The 19257-nt window shown below is 44.2% G+C and overlaps 1 protein-coding gene across 3 annotated transcripts in view; it reads left to right on the top strand.

Moving 5' to 3' along the window:
• The first annotated feature begins 6674 nt into the window (after positions 1 to 6674).
• MTM1 (myotubularin 1) overlaps positions 6675 to 19257 on the top strand; it is a 118486-nt gene continuing 105903 nt past the window's right edge. Inside the window, exon 1 of one of the 3 annotated variants that reach the window (XM_011954659.1) lies at positions 6675 to 7041. The gene's annotated coding sequence lies outside the window, so the exon portion shown is untranslated. Of the gene's footprint in view, positions 7042 to 12678; positions 12739 to 19257 lie in introns of those variants that run through there. The other 2 variants (XM_011954660.1, XM_011954662.1) reach the window with 2 other exon arrangements.

Genomic DNA, 19257 nt, shown 5'->3' with positions numbered 1-19257 from the left:
TGTAAGAGCTAACTAAAACTATAAAACTCCCAGAAGAAAACATAGTGGTAAATCTTTATGACCTTGAATTTAATGATGGTTTCTTAGATATGGCACCAAAAGCACAAGTGATGAAATAAGAAAACAGATAAATTGGTTGGGCGCGGTGGCTCACACCTGTAATCCCAGCACTTTGGGAGGCTGAGGTGGGCAGATCAAGAGGTCAGGAGATTGAGACCATCCTGGCTAACACGGTGAAACCCCCATCTCTACTAAAAATACAAAAAAATTAGCTGGGCGTGGTGGTGGATGCCTGTAGTCCCAGCTACTTGGGAGGTTGAAGCAGAAGAATGGCATGAACCCAGGAGGCGGAGCTTGCAGTGAGCTGAGATCACACCACTGCACTTCAGCTTGGGTGACAGAGCAAGACTCCATCTCAAAAAAAAAAAAAAGAAAACAGATAAATTGGACTTTTTCAAAATGAGAAACTTTTATGTGTCAACAGACCCTATCCAGAAAGTGAAAACAGAATGCACAGAAAGAGGGAAAATTTTTGCAAATTGTATATAGTTGATAATGGGTATCCAAAATATATAAAGAATTCTTACAACTTAATAATAGAAAAACGAATTACCCAGTTTAAAAAAAACAGGCAAAATAGTTGAGTAGACATTTCTTCAAAGACGATATACAAATACATGACCAGTAAGCAAATAAAAATATGTTCAAGTTTATTACTTATGGGGATATGCAAATTAAAACCACAATGAGGTACCATGTCATACTGTAATACAAATGATGGACAATAACAAGTGTTGGTGAGGAGATGTAGACAGTGGAACCTTCATACGTTGCTGGTGGAAATGTAAAATTGTGCAGCCTCTTTGGAAAACAGTCTGGCAGTTCCTCCAAATGTTAAACATAAAGCTAAGCTATGACTTAGTAATTCCACTCCTTGTGATGCACCCAAGGGAAATGAAAACCTATGTCTACACAAAAAGTTATACACAAATGTTCATAGCTGCATTATTCATAAGAACCAAAAGGTGGAAACAACCCAAATGTCCATCAACAGATGAATGAATAAACAAAAGATGGTAGGAAATATTCCAATGAAATATTATTCCACCATACTTGCTAGTTTGGAACCTATGTAACCCTACCCTATATGTATGGAAATGGATGGAGGAGGAACCACCTACTAGACTAGTATTGCTACCAGCAATCTGGACCAGCACAGTGGCAAACTTAGTGTCCCTTCCAAAGGTGGAAAAGTTTGGGTAAAAATAAAAGACAAATGGAGAAAAGAAGGAATAATAGCTGAGGGTAAATAAACAAGTAAGTGGGTTATAAATTGTGGGAAATCCTGTATTGCACTAACAACTCAAAGGAGTACCAGAGCAAGAGATGACATCATCTCTTAGCTCAATTATTCCAGGTGCCTGAAAGGGTAAGGCTGTATGTTTGCTAAGACCGGTTTTGGAACCTGACAAGACTGAAAGAAACTCTACTAACCTGAGTGCCCTCACCCTGGGAGACATTCATACAATATGATGGACTGGAGTACTTATTAATAATTGTGCATATTCATTTTGCTGTAAGGGATCCGTGGTCAAAAACCAGGGGATGGCCTGTAGTGTTATGATATCTATTGGTTTTCATCCAGGATTCCTGGCTCATGACTCCCATAGCCCTTGTAATGGTTATTGATTAAAATGTTGGATTTGTTAGGCCTCAGGAGCAGACCTCAGGAAACAGAATCTCTGGGACCTTCTCCTGCCCTCCTTTCACCTGCTCCAAGGCAAGACTCTAATATGCCCTAGCCTTTCTGATTGTGTGTCTTAAGATCCTCTCCAGACAGGATCCTGGGGGAAGGAATGCTGACATCATGAAGCTTCCATAAAAACCAAAAGGACTGGGTTCCCGGAAATTCCAGATAGCTGAACATGTGGAGGTTCCTGAAAGGTGGTGTGCCCAGGGAGGGCATAGAAGCTCCATGCCCCTTCCCCCATACCTCACCCTATGTGTCTCTTCATCTGTATCCTTTGTAATATCCTTTATAATAAACTGGTAAACATAAAAAAGAAATATTATTCAGCCATAAAAAGGAATGAAGCAGTGATTCATGTTACAAAATGGATGAACCTCAAAAACATGATGCTAAGTGAAAGAAGCCAGACAAAAAAGACCACATATTCTATGATTTCATTTATATGAAATGTCCAGAATATGCAAATTCATAGAGAAAATGATTGCCAAGGGATAGTGGAGAAGGAGAAATGGCGAATGACTGCTAATGGTTTCTGGTTTTCCTTGGGGATGATGCAATATTCTGGACATAGATAGCAGTGATGGTTGTAGAGCTCTGAATATACTAAAAACCGTTTAATTGTACACTTTATGTGGGTGAATTTTATAGTGAGTAAATCATATCTCAGTAAAGCTATTAAATGAGAACATGCACAATGTTCTATGTTGGGGGGCATGTGTTGGTGGGTTAGGGCTTGGCGGTTTGAGGGATGCTTAGCCTAAACAGGTAGGGTTCCATGTGCAGCACTGAGAGCTCAGGTTCTTAGTAGTCTGGGAAACTGCCAATGCTCTCACTCCCTAGTGCTTCAGCTTTGTTCCCATCAGCCCTCATGGTGTGAGGAAGGGCGGGCGGGTGGTCTCCTGCTGTCACTAGAAATACTTCTGCGAAAGTGCTACGTTTTTACTTCCTAGGGGCCTGACAGGGGTAGGGGTAAGGGGTAGGATTGGGGAGGTGGCTGAGACTCCATTCTGTTCACAGAAAGCTACCCCAGGAGGCCCTCACCTGATGATGAATAGGGTTAACAGGCTTCCTGGGGAGTGGGGGAGTGCACTTCCCCCACCCATTGGTCAATGACCTTTTTGAAGTGATCTCTGGAGACTCTAACTGGAAAGGGCGTGCCTCTATCTGAGGCATTCTCTCAAAGAACTGTGCCTCAGCTCCCTACCTCCTGACGACTGGGATCCTTTGCATCCTGCTCCCCTACACAGCCCCTCCAGGCTTCTCTCTGGTGTTTGTTCTCCTGAGTGGAGAGGAGGGGTCTGGGAAGATATTCTGGGAGAAGATTCCCCTCCCACCGCCTTCACGACTCTCATGAGTTTTTGGCAGTGAAACAAAGAGGGGTAGTGTTTATTTTGGAAAGGACATGTGTTCTGGCTTCCTCATCCTTCTAGTCGCCTGGGACTTGGGCTCTTAGTTACTTCTGCCTCCCTGTGGGAGGCTTTGTTTCTGAGGCAGGACACGAGACCTCCTGTCCTGGGTGGAAGCTGACCTTGAAAGGCACAATCACGTCTGAGATGAACCACAGAGAACGTTATCAACGAGACTGGGTTTTTGGTCCCCTAAGCTCAAGCTACTTTTGAGGGCTTAATTAATTTTTTTCAATGGTGGTAAAATAAACATGACATAAAATTTTACGATAAAATTATGATAACATGATAAAATTACAATCTTAATCATTTTTGAGCATACAGTTTAATAGTGTTAGGTACATTCACATTGTTGTGAAACCAATCTCCAGAACTCTTTTCATCCTGCAAAACTGAAACACTATACCCATTAAACAATAACTCCCTTTTTCCCCCTTCCCCCAGCCCCTGGCCCTCATCATTCTAATGTCTGCCTCTATGAATTTGACTACTCTAGGGACCTCATATCTTACATTACTTGCCTTTTTTTTTTTTTTAATTTTGAGACGGAGTCTCGCTCTGTCACCCAGGCTGGAGTGCAGTGGCACGATCTTGGTGCACTGCAACCTCCACCTCCCGGGTTCAAGCAATTCTCCCGCCTCGGCCTCCTGAGTAGCTGGGATTACAGGGGTGCACCACCATGCCCAGCTAATTTTGTTGTTGTTGTTGTTATTTTAGTAGAGATGGGGTTTCATCACATTGGTCAGACTAGTCTCTTGACCTCAAGTGATCCACCCTCCTCAGCCTCCAAAAGTGCTGGGATTACAGGCGTTGAGCCACTGTGCCCAGGCTGTATTTGCCTTTTTTGACTGGCTTATTTCATTTAACATGATGTCCCCAAGGTTTATCTATGTTGTAGCATGTGTCAGAATTTTCCTCCTTTTTAAGACTAATATCCCATTGTATGTATATGCCAAATTTTGTTTATCCATCTCTCTCCTTTGATCATCAATGAACACTTGCGTCGCCTCCAGCTTTTGGCTATTGTGAATGATGCTGCTATGAACACGGGTGTACAACATCTCTTTATGACCCTGCTTTCTATTCTGTTGGGTATATACCCAAAAGGGGAATTGCTGGATCCTATGGTAATTATGTATTTAATATTTTGAGGAACCATCATACTGTTTTCCCCAGCAGATGCACCACTTTACATTACCACCAGCAACGCATGAGGGTTCCAATTTATCCACATGCTCATCACTATTTGTTATTTTCTGTGGGGTTTTTATTTGTTCATTTGTTTTATTGTTTTGGGGTTTTTGTTTTTTGTTTTTTTGTCTTTTTTGACAAAGTCATGCTTTGTTGTCTAGGCTGGAGTGCAGTGGTACCATCATGGCTCACTGCAGCCTTGACCTCTCAGGTTCAAACAGTCCTCTAGCCTCAACCTCCTGAGTAGCTGGGACTACAGGCATGTACCACCACACCTGGCTAATTTTTCAAATATTTTGTAGAGACAGGGGTCTCACTGTGTTGCCCAGGCAGGTCTTGAACTCCTGGGCCCAAGCAATCCTCCCGGCTTGGCGTCCCAAAATGCTGGGTTTACAGGTATAAGCCACCGCACCTGGCTTGTGTGTGTTTGTGTGTGTGTGTGTGTGTGTGTGTGTTTAATAGTAGCTATCCTAATGGGAGTGAGCTGATATCTCATTGTGGTTTTGATTTGCATTTCCCTAATGTCTATTTAAGTTCTTTGCCCATTTTTAATGGAGTGTTTTGTTGTTGACTTGTAGGGGTTCTTTATATATTCTGGATATTAATCCTTCATCAGATATGTGATTTGCAAATATTTTCTTATATTCTTTAGGTTGCATTTTCACTCTTTTGTTTCTTTTGATGCACAGAAGTTTTTAATTTTGATGTACTTCATTTATCTACTTTACATTTGTTGCTGTGCTTTTGGTGTCACAGCTAAAAAGTCATTGCCACATCCTGGCAAGAAGCTTTCCCCTGTGTTTTCTGCTAAAAGTTTTATACTTTTAGCTCTTACATTTGGATCTTTCATCCATTTCCAGTTAATTTTTGTATATGGTGTATGGTAAGGGTCTAACTTCATTCTTTTGCATGTGGATATCTGGTTTTCCCAACACCATTTGTTGAGATGATGTCCTCTCCCCATTGAATGATCTTGGCACCTTTGTCTAAAAATCATTTGACCATATATTTTAAGATTTCTGTCTGGTCTCTTTATTCTATCCCACTGGTATAAATGTCTGTCTTTATGCCAGTATCACATTATTTTGATTACTACAGGTTTGTAATGTTTTGAAATCAGGAAACGTGAGATCTCCAAGTTCATTCTTCTTTTTCAAGATCGTTTTGGCTATTTGGGGCCCCTTGATTTTCACATGAATTTTATGATGTATTTTTCTAGTCTAAAAAGAAAATATCTCTGCCATTGAGATTTTGATAGTGATTACATTGAATTTGTGGATCACTTTGGAAGGTATTTACATGTTAACAATATTGAGTCTTCTAATCCCTGAACACAGCTGTCTTTCCATTCATTTGTGTCTAATTTATTTTAGTAATATTTTGCAGTTTTCATTGCAACAGTCTTTTGCCTCCTTGGTTAAGTTTATTCCTATTTTATTCATTTTGATTAATTAATCTTAAATAACACAATTTCTTTCAGGTTCAGCAAATATTTGCTGACACATTCAGTTTTGTTTTTGTTTTTGTTTTTTGAGGCAGTCTCACTCTGTCACCCAGGCTGGAGTGCGGTGGTGTGATCTCGGCTCACAGTAACCTCCACCTCCTGGGTTCAAGCGATTCTCCTGCCTCAGCCTCCCAAGTAGCTGGAATTACAGGCACCTGCCACCACACCTGGCTAATTTTTGTATTTTTAATAGAGACAGGGTTTCACCATGTTGGCCAGGCTGGTCTCAAACCTCAAGTGGGACTTCAAGTGATCCAACCGCCTTGGCCTCCTAAAGTGTTGGGATTACAGGCATGAGCCACCATACCCAGCCTCAGGTTTTTTTTATCTTTTATTTTTTCCCTTCTCATATATTCTCTCTTGGTTTTAATCTAGGGTCTCCAAATCTCTGTTTGAGAAGTAGCATACTACACACCTCAACGTGAATCAGGCCCTTCAAATAAAAGATAAAGCTCTTTTTAAAAAGCCTGTTTTGAGTAAAAAACACTTGACTGTATTCTGAAACATTTCCTCATAGGGCTTACTTTCTTAAAAGTTATTTAGTGTAAGAAGTGAGGTTTCTTTTATTTTTATTTTATTTAAGTCCTTGTAATTGGGGGTAGAAGGAGAGGATCTTGTGAGTTGGGTTTAGTTTTATTTGTGATCTGACTGGGGCCTGGGGCAATTTTGTCATGGTGTTGCCTGTGGAATAGAACTCAAAGTCCTCAGTGAATACCCTGTATGTGCCTAGCGATGAAGGAAACAAACAGGACTGGCACTTGGAAACATTGTGATGTCATGACCATAAGCCCTTTGTGCTGGCCTCTGTGTCCAAGAAGCCCTCAGACAAAGAACCTGGGTTTCTCTCTGTATGTGTTTTCATGTCCCATTACTTGGCTCAAACTTCCATCTAGCACCTGGCAAAATAGAACCTGCTGACCAGCAGGGCCTCCTCAAAGAGGTTCCAACTTAACATTGAGTTCTGTGAGAAAGTGGAAGCAAAATACCAGTGAGAAGCAATAGCAGTCTCATCTGCCCAGGAACAGAGAGTACAGGTTGGCTCTTAAGGTCTGCTGGAGCCCCACTGCACATGTGCCTGCAGATCAGTGGCAGCTCCCAGAGAGAAGCTGGGGGAAGCTTCTGATCCCTGGGGCCCACAAGGGTAATGCTCTCTCTGTCCGGGTCGTAGATCCCAGGCCTCCCACATCCAGGTAAGCTCTCTCTGTCCTGCCCCCATGGGTCTGAGCTCTGTCTTCTCCCGCTTCAGGAGTGATAGAAATGTTCTGTATCTTGATTGTGATGGTGAACAGACTGGGTAGCACATCCTTGTTATTTTCAGGGCAAGCATCACCACTCTCTCCCCTTGAAGGCCCCAAGCCTCTTAGAAAACAACCAACCAACAAATCAACCAACCAACAAAAAGGAGATAGACAATTCTGGGCAGCCTTAGGAATCTTAAATGAGGCTATGTCTTCTTGTCTTCTTCCCATGCTTCAACATCAGCTTTTTTTTTTTTCTTGAGACAGAGTCTTGCTTTGTCACCCAGGCTGGAGTGCAGTGGAGCAACTCTTAGCTCACTGCATCCTGAGTAACTGGGATTACAGGTGCGCGCCTCCACACCCGGCTAATTTTTGTATTTTTAGTAGAGACAGGATTTCACCATGTTGGTCAGGCTGGTCTTGAACTCCTGACCTCATGATCTGCCCGCCTTGGCTTCACAAAGTGCTGGGATTAAATCTCAGCTTTATTGGGCTGGGCACGATGGCTCAAGTCTGTAATCCCAGCACTTCAGGAAAAAACAAAATAAAAACAAAAACCAAACAAACAAAAAAACAAACTCAGCTTTATTGAAGTATAATTTATCTGCAATGAAATTCACTCATCTCATGTTTATAGTATAATTATTTGGGGCAATTGTATACGTTTTCATGATCATGTCACAATCAAGATATAGAACATTTCCATCAATCACCCCCAAAACTTTCCTCTTGCCTCTTTGGAGTCAATCTCCTGCCCACCTCTAGGTTGACTGCTGGCCCCAGTCAACCATGAATCTGCTTTCTGTCATTATTGTTTTGCCTTTTCCAAAATATAATATAAATGGAATCATGCAGTGTATAATATTTTGTGTACAGTTTATTTCACCTAGCATGATGTTTTTTGAGATTCATTCAAGTTGTAGCATATATCAATAGTTCTTTCTTTTTATTGCTGAGTAATATTCCATTGGGTGCATATATCACCATTGGCTTAGCTATGGGTTTAGTCAATGGGGATTTGTGATGCTTACATTTTTATTATTATTGTTATTATTATTATTATTATTATTATTTTGACAGGAGTCTCGCTCTGTTGCCAGGCTGGAGTGCAGTGGTATGATCTTGACTCACTGCAACCTCCGCCTCCCGGGTTCAAGCGATTCTCCTGCCTCAGCTTCCCAAGTAGCTGAGATTAGCTGGGATTATAGGTGCACGCCACCAAGGCTGGTTAATTTTTGTATTTTTAGTAGAGACGGGGTTTCACCATGTTGGTCAGGATGGTCTCGATCTCTTGACCTAGTGATCCGCCCACCTCAGCCTCCCAAAGTGTTGGGATAACAGCTGTGCCCAGCTTTTGACTATTATTTTTGAAAGGCTGCTGTGAATATTTGAATACAAGTCTTTTTGTGAACATATGTTTCCATATGTCTTGGATAAATATCTAGGAATAGTATTGCTCGGCCATATGTACATTTACCTTTATAATTCACTGCCAAACCATTTTCCAAAGTGGCTGCACTATCCTGCTGAGGCTGCTTTTTAAATACAGGCTGGGGCCGGGTGCGGTGGCTCACGCCTGTAATCCCAGCACTTTGGGAGGCTGAGGTGGGCGGATCACGAGGTCAAGAGATTGAGACCATCCTGGCGAACACGGTGAAACCCCGTCTCTACTAAAAACACACAAAAAATTAGCCGGACGCGGCGGCAGGCGCCTGTAGTCCCAGCTACTCAGGAGGCTGAGGCAGGAGAATGGCGTGAACCCGGGAGGCGGAGCTTGCAGTGAGCCGAGATCGGGGCGCTGCACTCCAGCCTAGGCGACAGAGCAAGACTCCGTCTCAAAAAAAATAAAAATAAATAAAAATAAAAATAAATAAATAAATACAGGCTGGGGCTGGGGAGGAGGAGGTAGGCAGAGCTGCTTTGCAGTTCTCCTAGAATCAGAAGTTAGACCTAGGCATTCATGTGCTTCACAACAAGCTTATGAATGGAGATAATGAAAAAAACCCATTTCAGGGATGAGGAAGTCGAGGTTTGGAGAGATGTAATTGCGCAAAATCACACACCCAACAAATGGAAGAGCTAGGATTTAAACCCTGGGATCTTTGTGTCAGTGCCCAGGGGTTTACCCCTTACCCTCTCCCATCTCTCTCCCCAGTGACCATCCTGGCAACTTGGGAATTCTGCTGCCTTGACACTGTATACATCACATTTACATCTATCCTCAAGGGGACACAATGACCCTGGGAGGTGGCATTCAATCCCTCTTCTTCAGAGGAAGCAGTTATTGATCAGAGAGGTGAAGTGACTTTCCCAAGGCCAACAGCTTGCCTATAGAATTTCTGGTACCTGAATCAGGTTTCCTAGTTCCAAGTGCTTTCTGCTAGACCATGGTACCCCACAGCTACATTTAAAATTTTTCATTCCTAATTTTCTTTTTCTTCAGCCTTCTCTTTCCTCAGTAAGAATGCCCCTCCCTTTCCTCCACCTTCCCCTGCCTCAGGCCTAATACACTGAACCTGGTAGGATTAAGTTGAGGCAGGAGTGGGGACTGGGGAGATGAGAGCATAGAGGCCAAGGGAGAAGTAGCAGGAAACAGGCCATTTCCTCACTCAGGCCTGCTTCTTATCTAAGAGGTGAGAGGCCAGAGGTGGAGGTAAGCGATGAAGCCAGTCAGATCCGGAGTGCAGGCTCCTCCTGGTGCTGCCTAGCCCACCTCCCCCAACTGCAGAGAACAGGAGGAAGCCTCTGAGGGTAGGAGGTGCCTCTAGCCCTCCAGCCTGTGCCTTAGCAAAAGCGGAAGGACTCTGGGGGAAAGGGGCGGGAATAGGTATAGAATGTGCTACTCAGAAGGGTTGTGGAAGAAGCAGCCTCAGGTCACATCTATTGCCCTCTCCTCTTTACTGTCCGGGAGCCCCGGAAAAGGAGGCCAGCCATCTTCTCACAGGCTTCCTGCAGGTGGGGTGTGTGTGTATGTGTGCAAAATGCAGGGAAGCCTGAAGATTCCTCAACACACACACACACACACACACACACACACACACACACACACACACAGAAATGTGAGTGCAGCCCCAGCCTGGAAGAGGGCAGACTCAGTCAAGAATACAGCGATGTCACCAAGGGCAAGGCGGTAACCCCTCAATAGTGTATAACCTTTTTTTTTTTTTGAGATGGAATCTCGCTCTGTCACCCAGGCTGGAGTGTAGTGGTGCAATCTCAGCTCACTGCAACCTTCACCACCCGGGTTCAAGTAATTCTCCTGCCTCAGCCTCCCGAGTAGCTGGGATTACAAGTGCCCACCACCATGCCTGGCTAATTTTTTTGTATTTTTAGTAGAGACGGGGTTTCATCATGTTGGCCAGGCTGGTTTCAAACTCCTGACCTCAAGTGATCCGCCTGCCTCGGCCTCCCAAAGTGCTGGGATTACAGGCCTGAGCCACTGTGCCCAGCCCATAGTGTACAACCTTTACAGTTTTCGAAGTGCTTCCTCATCTGTTGCCTCATTTGATCTCTGCACCTGCACCGTGAGACAGGCATGGCAGGGGTTACTCTCTCCATTTCACAGGCCAAAGGCTAGTCTTCTCTACTGGCCCTTTCTGGTTGAATTGCATCTTTCTAGAGGTGGGGCTGGGCTGGGGATGGACCCTGGAGAAATCTTCTTCAGGAATTAGCTTCTTAGGATGAAACCATCCCTGCTCTGCACCTTTCCCACCTCCCAACCCCCAGCTCCTCCCAGCTCCAGCAAAAAGCTTTGGCCTCATCTTGGGACACTTAACCAGGCCTATTATATGCAAGGTATCCCAGGCAGCTGCTGCCCTCCCTCCACCCATCCCCATTTTCCTCTATCCCTCTGCCCTAAGATTCACAGATACTAGGAATCTAGAGTTATTCAGCAGCCCACCAGGGAGCCTCTCTAGCATGCAAATTTACTGAGCATGCTTTGAAATCCAGCACAAAAGTGAATGAGATTCAAAGGAGTTCATAGTCTGGGGAGAGGAGTTGGCAGAGTAGATGTGTAAGCAAGTGATGACATCAGTACAACAAGAAGGGTGGGGGAGACTTCTAATTGTGCGGGGGCCCAGGAGCAGCTGCTATTCTGCTGTCTTTCCAGGTGTTTGGCAAATCCAGGAGAGAGGACCAAGTGCAAAGGGCTGGAGGAAAGAAAAAACCTGGTGCATCAAGTTCCCTGGGAGCTTGGGGTGAAGAGCAAAAAGAGGCACACTGGGAGGTGGCTAAAGAGTGGGTTGGGTTGGATTCTGGATGGCTTTGTTACTCATCTAAGAAGTCTAGACTCTTCAATACAGCATATATATGTATATATAAATAATGATATATGAATATATGTATATGTGTGTGACTATGGAAAACACATGTACACATATACACTGGTATCAGGTAAAATGCTGTTTTTAGATGCTGGAGAACTAACACATACAAGAGAAAAAAACAGGCCATGATAAAGTCATCCTATTTACTCGAACTGCTCACGTATAAGTATTATGCAGTACAAAGAATATTATGCTCATTTTTCTATGTGCCAGATTGTCTTTTCTTTTTTTTTTGAGATGGAGTCTCGCTTTGTCACACAGGCTGGAGTGCAGTGGTGCCATCTCAGCTCACAGCAAACTCTCCCTCTCGGGTTCAAGCGATGCTCTTGCCTCAGTTTCCCAGGCAGCTGGAATTACAGACATCTGCCACCACGCCTGGCTAATTTTTGTGTTTTTAGTAGAGATGAGGTTTCGCCATGTTGTCCAGGCTGGTCTCGAACTCCTGACCTCAGATGATCCGTCTGCCTCAGCCTCCCAAAGTGCTGGGATTACAGAGGTAATCCCAGATTGTTTTATTTGATTACACAATGAATTATCTTCTTGACGTTTGCCTTCCTTCTCTTTTTCCTGTCCCTTTCTTTTTACTGTATCAATAGTTGTCTGACCCAAACCTCAAAAAGTAGAAGGAATTTTGGACTGAAATGTTTCCGTTCACTAAGTCTCAATTGCGTTCTTGGAAAGGTGCTGGCACAGCTGAGGGACACCCCAGCTGTTAGTTGAGTTTGTGAATTGCAGATCCTGCTCCAGAGTCACTGATCAGAGTCAGTGAAATTTCTTTTTCCCTTATACTATCTCAACTTTACGCAGCCAACCCTGTGTACCCAATAATAGCTCAATTTAGTGGCATCCGCTAAAGTCTTATGTAGAGAAGTTTTCCCTCTGGATTTCCCCTTTACTGAAGAAAAAGAGGGAGACCCAGACAAGGGTCCCGGGACTACGCTTCCCAGCCGCCTCCGCCCGGCGCCCAGTCCAACTTCCCTTACAGGGATGGCCCCTGGCATCTTGGCCCCGCCCATCCCCAGCACCATATTGCAAACTACAATTCCCAGCTGCCTCCATGCGTCGCACCCTTCAAAATGGGCTTCCCAGCAGCCTCGCGGGCGAAGAGCCCCGCCCCTCGGAGCTGCTCCCCGGGTCGACCCGGCGCACTCTTCCTGCCCCCTGCCCCGTCACGTGATGCAGTCTCGCCAACCGGCACGGGGAGGAGGGCAGCGGGCGGTGGCCGGGGGCGGGCAGGCCGTAGGGGGCGGACCCCAGAGGGGGCGGAGCAGGGCCCGGGAGCCGAGCAGCCTGGCAACGGCGGTGGCGCCCGGAGCCCGAGGTGGGTGCGCGCTCACGGCTGGCCTGGCTCGGAGCCGGGCACTGCGGGGACCCGTGGTGAGGGGATCGGGAGGAGGAAGTTGGGACTCCTTGGGCCAGCGGGTCGCGCGGGGCCTCGCCGCACCGGCAGGGTTGGGTGGGGGTTTCGCCCAAGCGCCGTCGCTGTCCCTGCGGGGCAGGGCTGAGGCCAGGGAGCAGCAGGCAGGTACCTCCGGCTTTCCCCCGTTCTCCCCGCCCAAGGTGGCCGGCCGGCAGCGGGCGAAGGTCGGGACGGGGGTAGAGGTTGGCTGGCCGTGGAGCTGGGGGCGGACGTCTCAGCCACTGCCTGGACTTTGCTTCCCCGTCCCGGGGCGGTGAGTGCCTCCCCGGCGACGCTCCGCGGCTGGTCCTCGCTTTGGCCCTCTGCGCGGAGCGGGCGTCCGCCGCATCCCCAGTGGGCCCTGCGGAGCGGCCGCAGCCCCACACTGGCCGCGAAGCCTCGATGGTCACTCTTGACCAGTGTTTCTGTGTCATACACGAGAGGTTTATCTGCTTTTGCAACAGTTGAGGGAAGATCTTAGAGGGAACGGTTAGTTCCCTGATACGCAGTCGGAAGTATGCACGGGCACGAGCAAGCGCCTTTGGCCGGGTTGCCTCCCTTAACTGTCTTTTGCTGCGCTCAGGAAGTGAAAACTAATTTTAGTATTTGCCCAAGCAAGTAAGAAGTGAATCTGCTGCAAAAATTATATTAGAGCTTTATACGCACGCATCGTTTGAGGCGAAGTGGTTTGCGACTGATTTTGAAACAGATACACCAGGTCTTCCCAAGAATAAAATTACAGCATTTTAGAATTGACTGGCACCCTAAAGTTTACTTGTTCATTTGTTCCCTGGATGAACTGAGGCCCAGAGAGGGTAACTAATGTCCCGGGCTTCAGGGCAACTTAATGGCAAAGCTAATATCACAAGCCAGCTCTCTGGGGGTGTCTTGGTGTCTGTCTAGTCTGGATTCTTTTTACCACAGCTCAGTTTTATTCCTTGTGAAATAACCAACTTAGTCTTGAGACTGAGCCAGCAATTTTGCTAGACTGCAGACCATTTTGAATTTCCTTCAAAATCGGTTTACCAACCAAGTAAGACAATCAGGCCTGTGACTTTGCAGACACGTTTGCTTTCATCCAACATATCTATTGGGCACAGTCATGTATTCACCAGATTTGATTCTGAATGGCTTTTGGCTGTGTCACAAAATCAAATCTAAAGAGATTCCACACCATGGGGGAGATCTGAACCAGTGGTGCTCTCCCAGGGTGCTTGAGGGTGGATAACATGCACGGATGCTTGTAGATTCAAGTGTGGTTAGTAAATGATTGGTCTCTTTAACTTAAAGTTCTAACTACATTTATTAAGTTGCCGATGGTTTCATTCATTCATCAAACCCAAGAGTGCCAACGGTGAGCACTGGGAAGACAGCAAAGAGCCCCACTGCTGAGGTCCCTGCCTTATAGAGTTTATATGTGGGGAGGCACACAGTTAAAAAAATAAACAATGATATATTTTCTGGCAGAGATGAGCGCTGTGAGAAAAAATAGAGCTCTGAAACCTTACAATGACAGTAAAACAGACTGGCATGATTGAGAATGACTTGGGCATTACTTTGAATTTCTAGTTTTAGATTGCCAGCTGCTGCTCCATTAGAGGAAATAAATCCAAAAGTAAATCTCTGAATCAAAGAGATTTTTTGGAGTCATCATTTCTCCAATGAGTGTCTTTTAGATGGTAAGCTCATCCCAGCCTCATTTTTACTCATATTTCCCTCCCTCTTACATATAAACAGTGAGTGATTTCAAATACCTAGAGAGGTATTTTTCAAATCTTTTGCTGTTTTCATAGTTAGATAGCTCACTGTAGCTACAGAAAGCTCTGCTGAGGTCAGTATTGGATGTTGATTTCATGCCAGTGTCTGCTGGACTCTCAGGCTACCTTGCACAAGGGTTTCTCTTCCTGTGCAATGGTTTGTACTGTGAACCTCTTATCTGAAATGATCATCAGTCCTTGAGTTGTGTGGTTTGTAAAGAAACTAGTTCATTTTGAAATAGCTCAAGAGAAAAGAAGCACTCAACTTCTTAGGAACAAGAGTGCTCACTAATAAAATGGCATTAATGAGAGTTGACTGTAAAAGTTCATTGATTTAATACCTTCTAAGTTCTCTCATATTCTGTATGTTCAATGGCTTCAAAGCAAATTTTTAATCTTTTACAGGTCTGAAAAATAATTAAAGTTACAAAAAATACTTTAATATTTTTTGTTCCAAAATGAGAGGCAGATTAACAAAGTGTAGTTACTTAGGAACCACTGAAAACACATGGTTCTTGCTCTTATTGAGGGCTCCAAAATAAAGAAAAAAGTGGAGACTCTTCAACAATGAATAGGTGACATTTTAAAGGGGTAACCAGAGCATTTCAAAGTCTGGAGTTTCTCATTATTTCTAAAGTTTATTCGATTTTATAACAGAATAATAGATTGTTTTCATTATTCTTTAGTAATTTTCCTTTCCTGTTTTCGACCTCTTTGAAGTTCTGCTTTTATTTTCTAGTTTTCTAGTTCTTTATTTCCTTTTTGGCAGATGGGGGGGACAGGGACTGTCACTTGCTTACAAGATTTTGACTCTGGATTGGGCAGCCTGACCCAATTTGAATCCTGGCCCTAATTTTATCTGTGTGACTTTAGGCAAGTTACTTACTTCTGTGCCTTAGTTTCCTTATCTGTCAAATGAAAATAATAATAATAGTACCTTTCTCAAAGGGTTGCTGGAAGGACTGAGTGAATAATTTAAGTTAAGTGCTTAGAAAAGTGTCTTGCATCTAGTAGACACTCAAGAAAAGCTGTTATTGACTTGAACGATATGGAACTTTTCTGTTTTTAAGAGAAAACATTATCCTAGCTATGTCTTAATAAACTTTTGGAATCCAGTAGCTTGCTTTTCTCGACACTTCTCTGCATTTCCATGTTGGCACGAGCTTTTGGTTCCAGGCGACCCTGGCAGCAGTGTCCTCAGTTCTTGCAGTGCTATATTCCCTTTACCATTTGGATTTAGAAATTTCTTGGGGCCACATTTTGTTGCTCCAAACAGTAATAGAGCAAGAGAGGTCTTCTTCTAGTTTGTCTGCCTTGAAAGTGAGAGTGTACCTGGAGACCCAGCAGGAGTTACTGAGTTAGGTTCAGTTGTCATCCCGTAGTTGGGGGAAGGTTTTGCATTGGAAATCTTTGCAGTGTATTTTTCCACAGTGAGTACCACGACAATCTCATCTTTTTCTTTTTAAGAATGTGGAGGCATCTCTTTAGATAATTGGCGTTGGGTACCACTAGTGCTTTCTATTTCTACCAGAGGAACTATGGTAAATGAGCCTCTTGTTTGTGTGAGGTGATAGAAAGCTTTCTCTATTTGGATTATAGAAGCTGAGTTCAGGTCCCAGTTCTCTTCCTTAACTCTGTGTCACTGGACAAGTCATTTAACCTTGCTGCTGGTGGCTCTTCCATCTGTAAGATAGAGCTAGTAAAACCTGTCCTGCCAAGTTTCCAGAGTTCTTCAGAGAATCAAATATGCATCAGAGACCTTTGTAAAGTTTGCAGCATTATTATTATTGCATGAATGTGTTGTATAAGCAGTTGCTATTTGGAGAACTGGTATAAGAGGGCAGTTGTCCTTCCTGTTCTTGGAGTATCTTCCCTGTGGCTGTAGGTGTGGCCTCTCTGCCTCAATCTCCCTCTTTTGTCATCATTAAAATATGCAGGTATTTATATTGCCTCTTTCATATGGGCCTGATGTCACTGGTATACCATAACAAGTTTTCATTTTGTGTATTCCTAAAATGGTAGTAGTGTATAATAACAACCACAGGGCGACAGCGAAGCAAGCTCAGCCTCGGGGAATGTTGCCTGCCTCTCTCACAAGTGTCTCAGAATGGAAGACTTTCTCTTTTCCAGTCAAGACCTGACCGCAGCTCCTCAGTCCTTACTAGACTGGATGCTTGTGCTTCTGGGGTTACAATAAAAAGCGATCCAGGCTCTGGGGAAGAGATCACTGATAGCTCTCCAGGTCTGTACCATCATCCTTGCTGGAACAGGGTGGGCGCCTGAGTGGCCCTTTCTCGTTAAAGTTGTGTCTCAGTATCTTGAAATGTCTCTATAAGTTGCACTTTGCAATTTCATGTACTTGTATTAGTTTAGTATTGCTGTTCCTTGACTGTCTTAATAGGTAACTCCTACATATTTCAGTATGTTTTTCGTTTTCTATGCTTGTAATAAAAAGGGCTGAGGTTGTAGATATTTTTCTGATTGTCTGAAACCTAAGATGGTCCTATACACAGAGTAGACATTTAGTAAACATTATTTAACTTGAATTAGACAAAGGAGGCCAGCTTAGAACTGTTCACACATGATCATTTTAACCAATTCTGTTGCATATCTAGAGATCATGCTCCCTGTCTGCCAGATGAAACGGAGCTCGTGCTTAACCTTTCTTGCCGTGATCAAATAGCAAATGAGAAAGTTCTGTGAGTCAGTCATTGTCTTGCCACTCTTTTCTTCTCAGCTTCTTGATTTTTGAACTCTTGGCATGAGCAGTTTGAGTACAGATTAGTTTTTGCTTTGCTTGCTAGTATGTTTGGGGTGGGAAGTTGAAGGGGGAATAATTGAAAGTAAAAATAAAAGTTGTTTGTAACTCATTCAGCTCTTATCCCCTTGCCTCCAAACCCCAACAGCACATAGCGATGCCCTTTCTTTAGCATGTGATAATTGTTATATTTTGATAGCATGTCCTTGAACTTTTTTGTGAGAAGGAAGCATTGTTTATTTCCCGGAGCCTCTTGCTTGGAATGTAATGGATTGCTACATCAGTTATCCTTTCCCCTTCTTGGGAGCTGTAGAGGCAGAGGTGGGTTGTAAGGGAGATTCTTAGCATCAGGTGGTGGTGGTGCTTTAAATTCCCTTATATGACTTCTAAATTGCTTCGTGGCCCTGAGATGACTTAGGTGGGGATTTAGGAGAATAGGTACTATGCTGGATTCCAGCAGGCCTGGAATTGGCCCAAGCTGTTTTACTGAAATAAGAAATGTACCTGCCTGCGCAGCAGTGGCACTTGGCCATGACATGGAATATACCTGCGTGTCAGTACTGTTTGTGGATAACAGTAAGAAGGAAAGTTTGCACTTGGTTTCAGTGAGACCCCAGGAGGGCGCTGCGGTTAACACAGGTTATGTGACTAGCAGGATATGAGAAACCCCAGCCAGTATTCCATTTTGAGTTTCCTGGTTCTGAGGTGTTCCTTGCCCATGTCAGTGGTTCTGGATCTGGGAGAGAAAGCGCAGGTCCCTGTTGCCGTCACAAAGGGAGGACTGACCGTTGGCGCTGGCCCCCACCTCTTTGAATCCCTTGCTTGGAGAGAGAACTGATTTTTTCAAAGTTGAAGCTGAGTCTAACTCCCTGCTGGACATGTCCTTCATTCACTATATCAACTCTAATAATCTCCCCAGAGATTCCCATTACGCCTATGGCATGAAACAGGTTTTTCTTAGTGATGGAGATTGCCCTTGCTCCCCGGGAGCTGGTGAGACAGGCAGAATTTCAAGCCCCATCCTCACCCACTGAGACCCGCCACTGATTCCTCAGGTTGAATGTGAATTTTCATGAGACCCCCAGGTGATCTGGCAGTAAATTAAAGTTCGGAAATAGTCTAATAGTACCAGCTCATATCCTGGCTTCCCAGTCCTTTAAGATAGCACTAGCCAATAGAGAATGTGTAATTTAAAATTTTCTAGTAGCCACTTTGAACAAGTAAAGAAACAGGTGAAATCAATTTTAATATATTTAACACAGAGCATGTGCAAAATATTTCAACATGTCATCGACATAATAATGACATGTTTTTCCTTTTTTGGTACTAAATTGTCAATCAAGTGTATATTTTAACATTATAGCCCATCTCAGTTTAGATTAGCCACATTTCAAGTGTTCAGGAGCTACAGCTGTGGAGAGATACATTTGGTCTGATTTGCTGAGGATTTCATCAGATTCACTGTCAATGCTTAAATAGCCGCCTCAGTCATAACTTAACCTTAACATTAGAATGTGTAATCTTTGCCAAGTCCTTAGCCCAGTGCTTTTACATCATGTCTCATATGAATCCTCACAGCATCGCTTTGAGGTAAGATCCCCACTGAGTTTCAGAGAGGTTAGGTCTAAGCTGAAGCATTTAGGAAGCAGCAATATCAGGATTTGAACCCAGGTAAGTCTGACTTCTGGGTTTGCAGCCTCTGCTGCAACTTCCTGCAGCTCTCATGACTACAGGGTTTTTTCTCAGTTTCAGTTTTCAGTTTTGTAAGCCGTATTAAAAAGGCACCATTGGTATATGTATGAAATGCAGCCTTCTTTCTTGGGGGGAACTTCAAAGAACTCGAAGAATGCCTCTTTCTTCTCTGGCTTTTCAGAGAGGGTGCAGAGTCCCTCAACAGAAGTTTCCTCCTGGAGGGAATACCACGGA

This window comes from Colobus angolensis, unplaced genomic scaffold (assembly GCF_000951035.1).
Source record: "Colobus angolensis palliatus isolate OR3802 unplaced genomic scaffold, Cang.pa_1.0 Scaffold389, whole genome shotgun sequence".
NCBI classification, from domain to species: domain Eukaryota; kingdom Metazoa; phylum Chordata; class Mammalia; order Primates; family Cercopithecidae; genus Colobus; species Colobus angolensis.
Note: the sequence above shows the minus strand (reverse complement) of the source record. Positions and strands in the feature narration are given on the sequence as shown.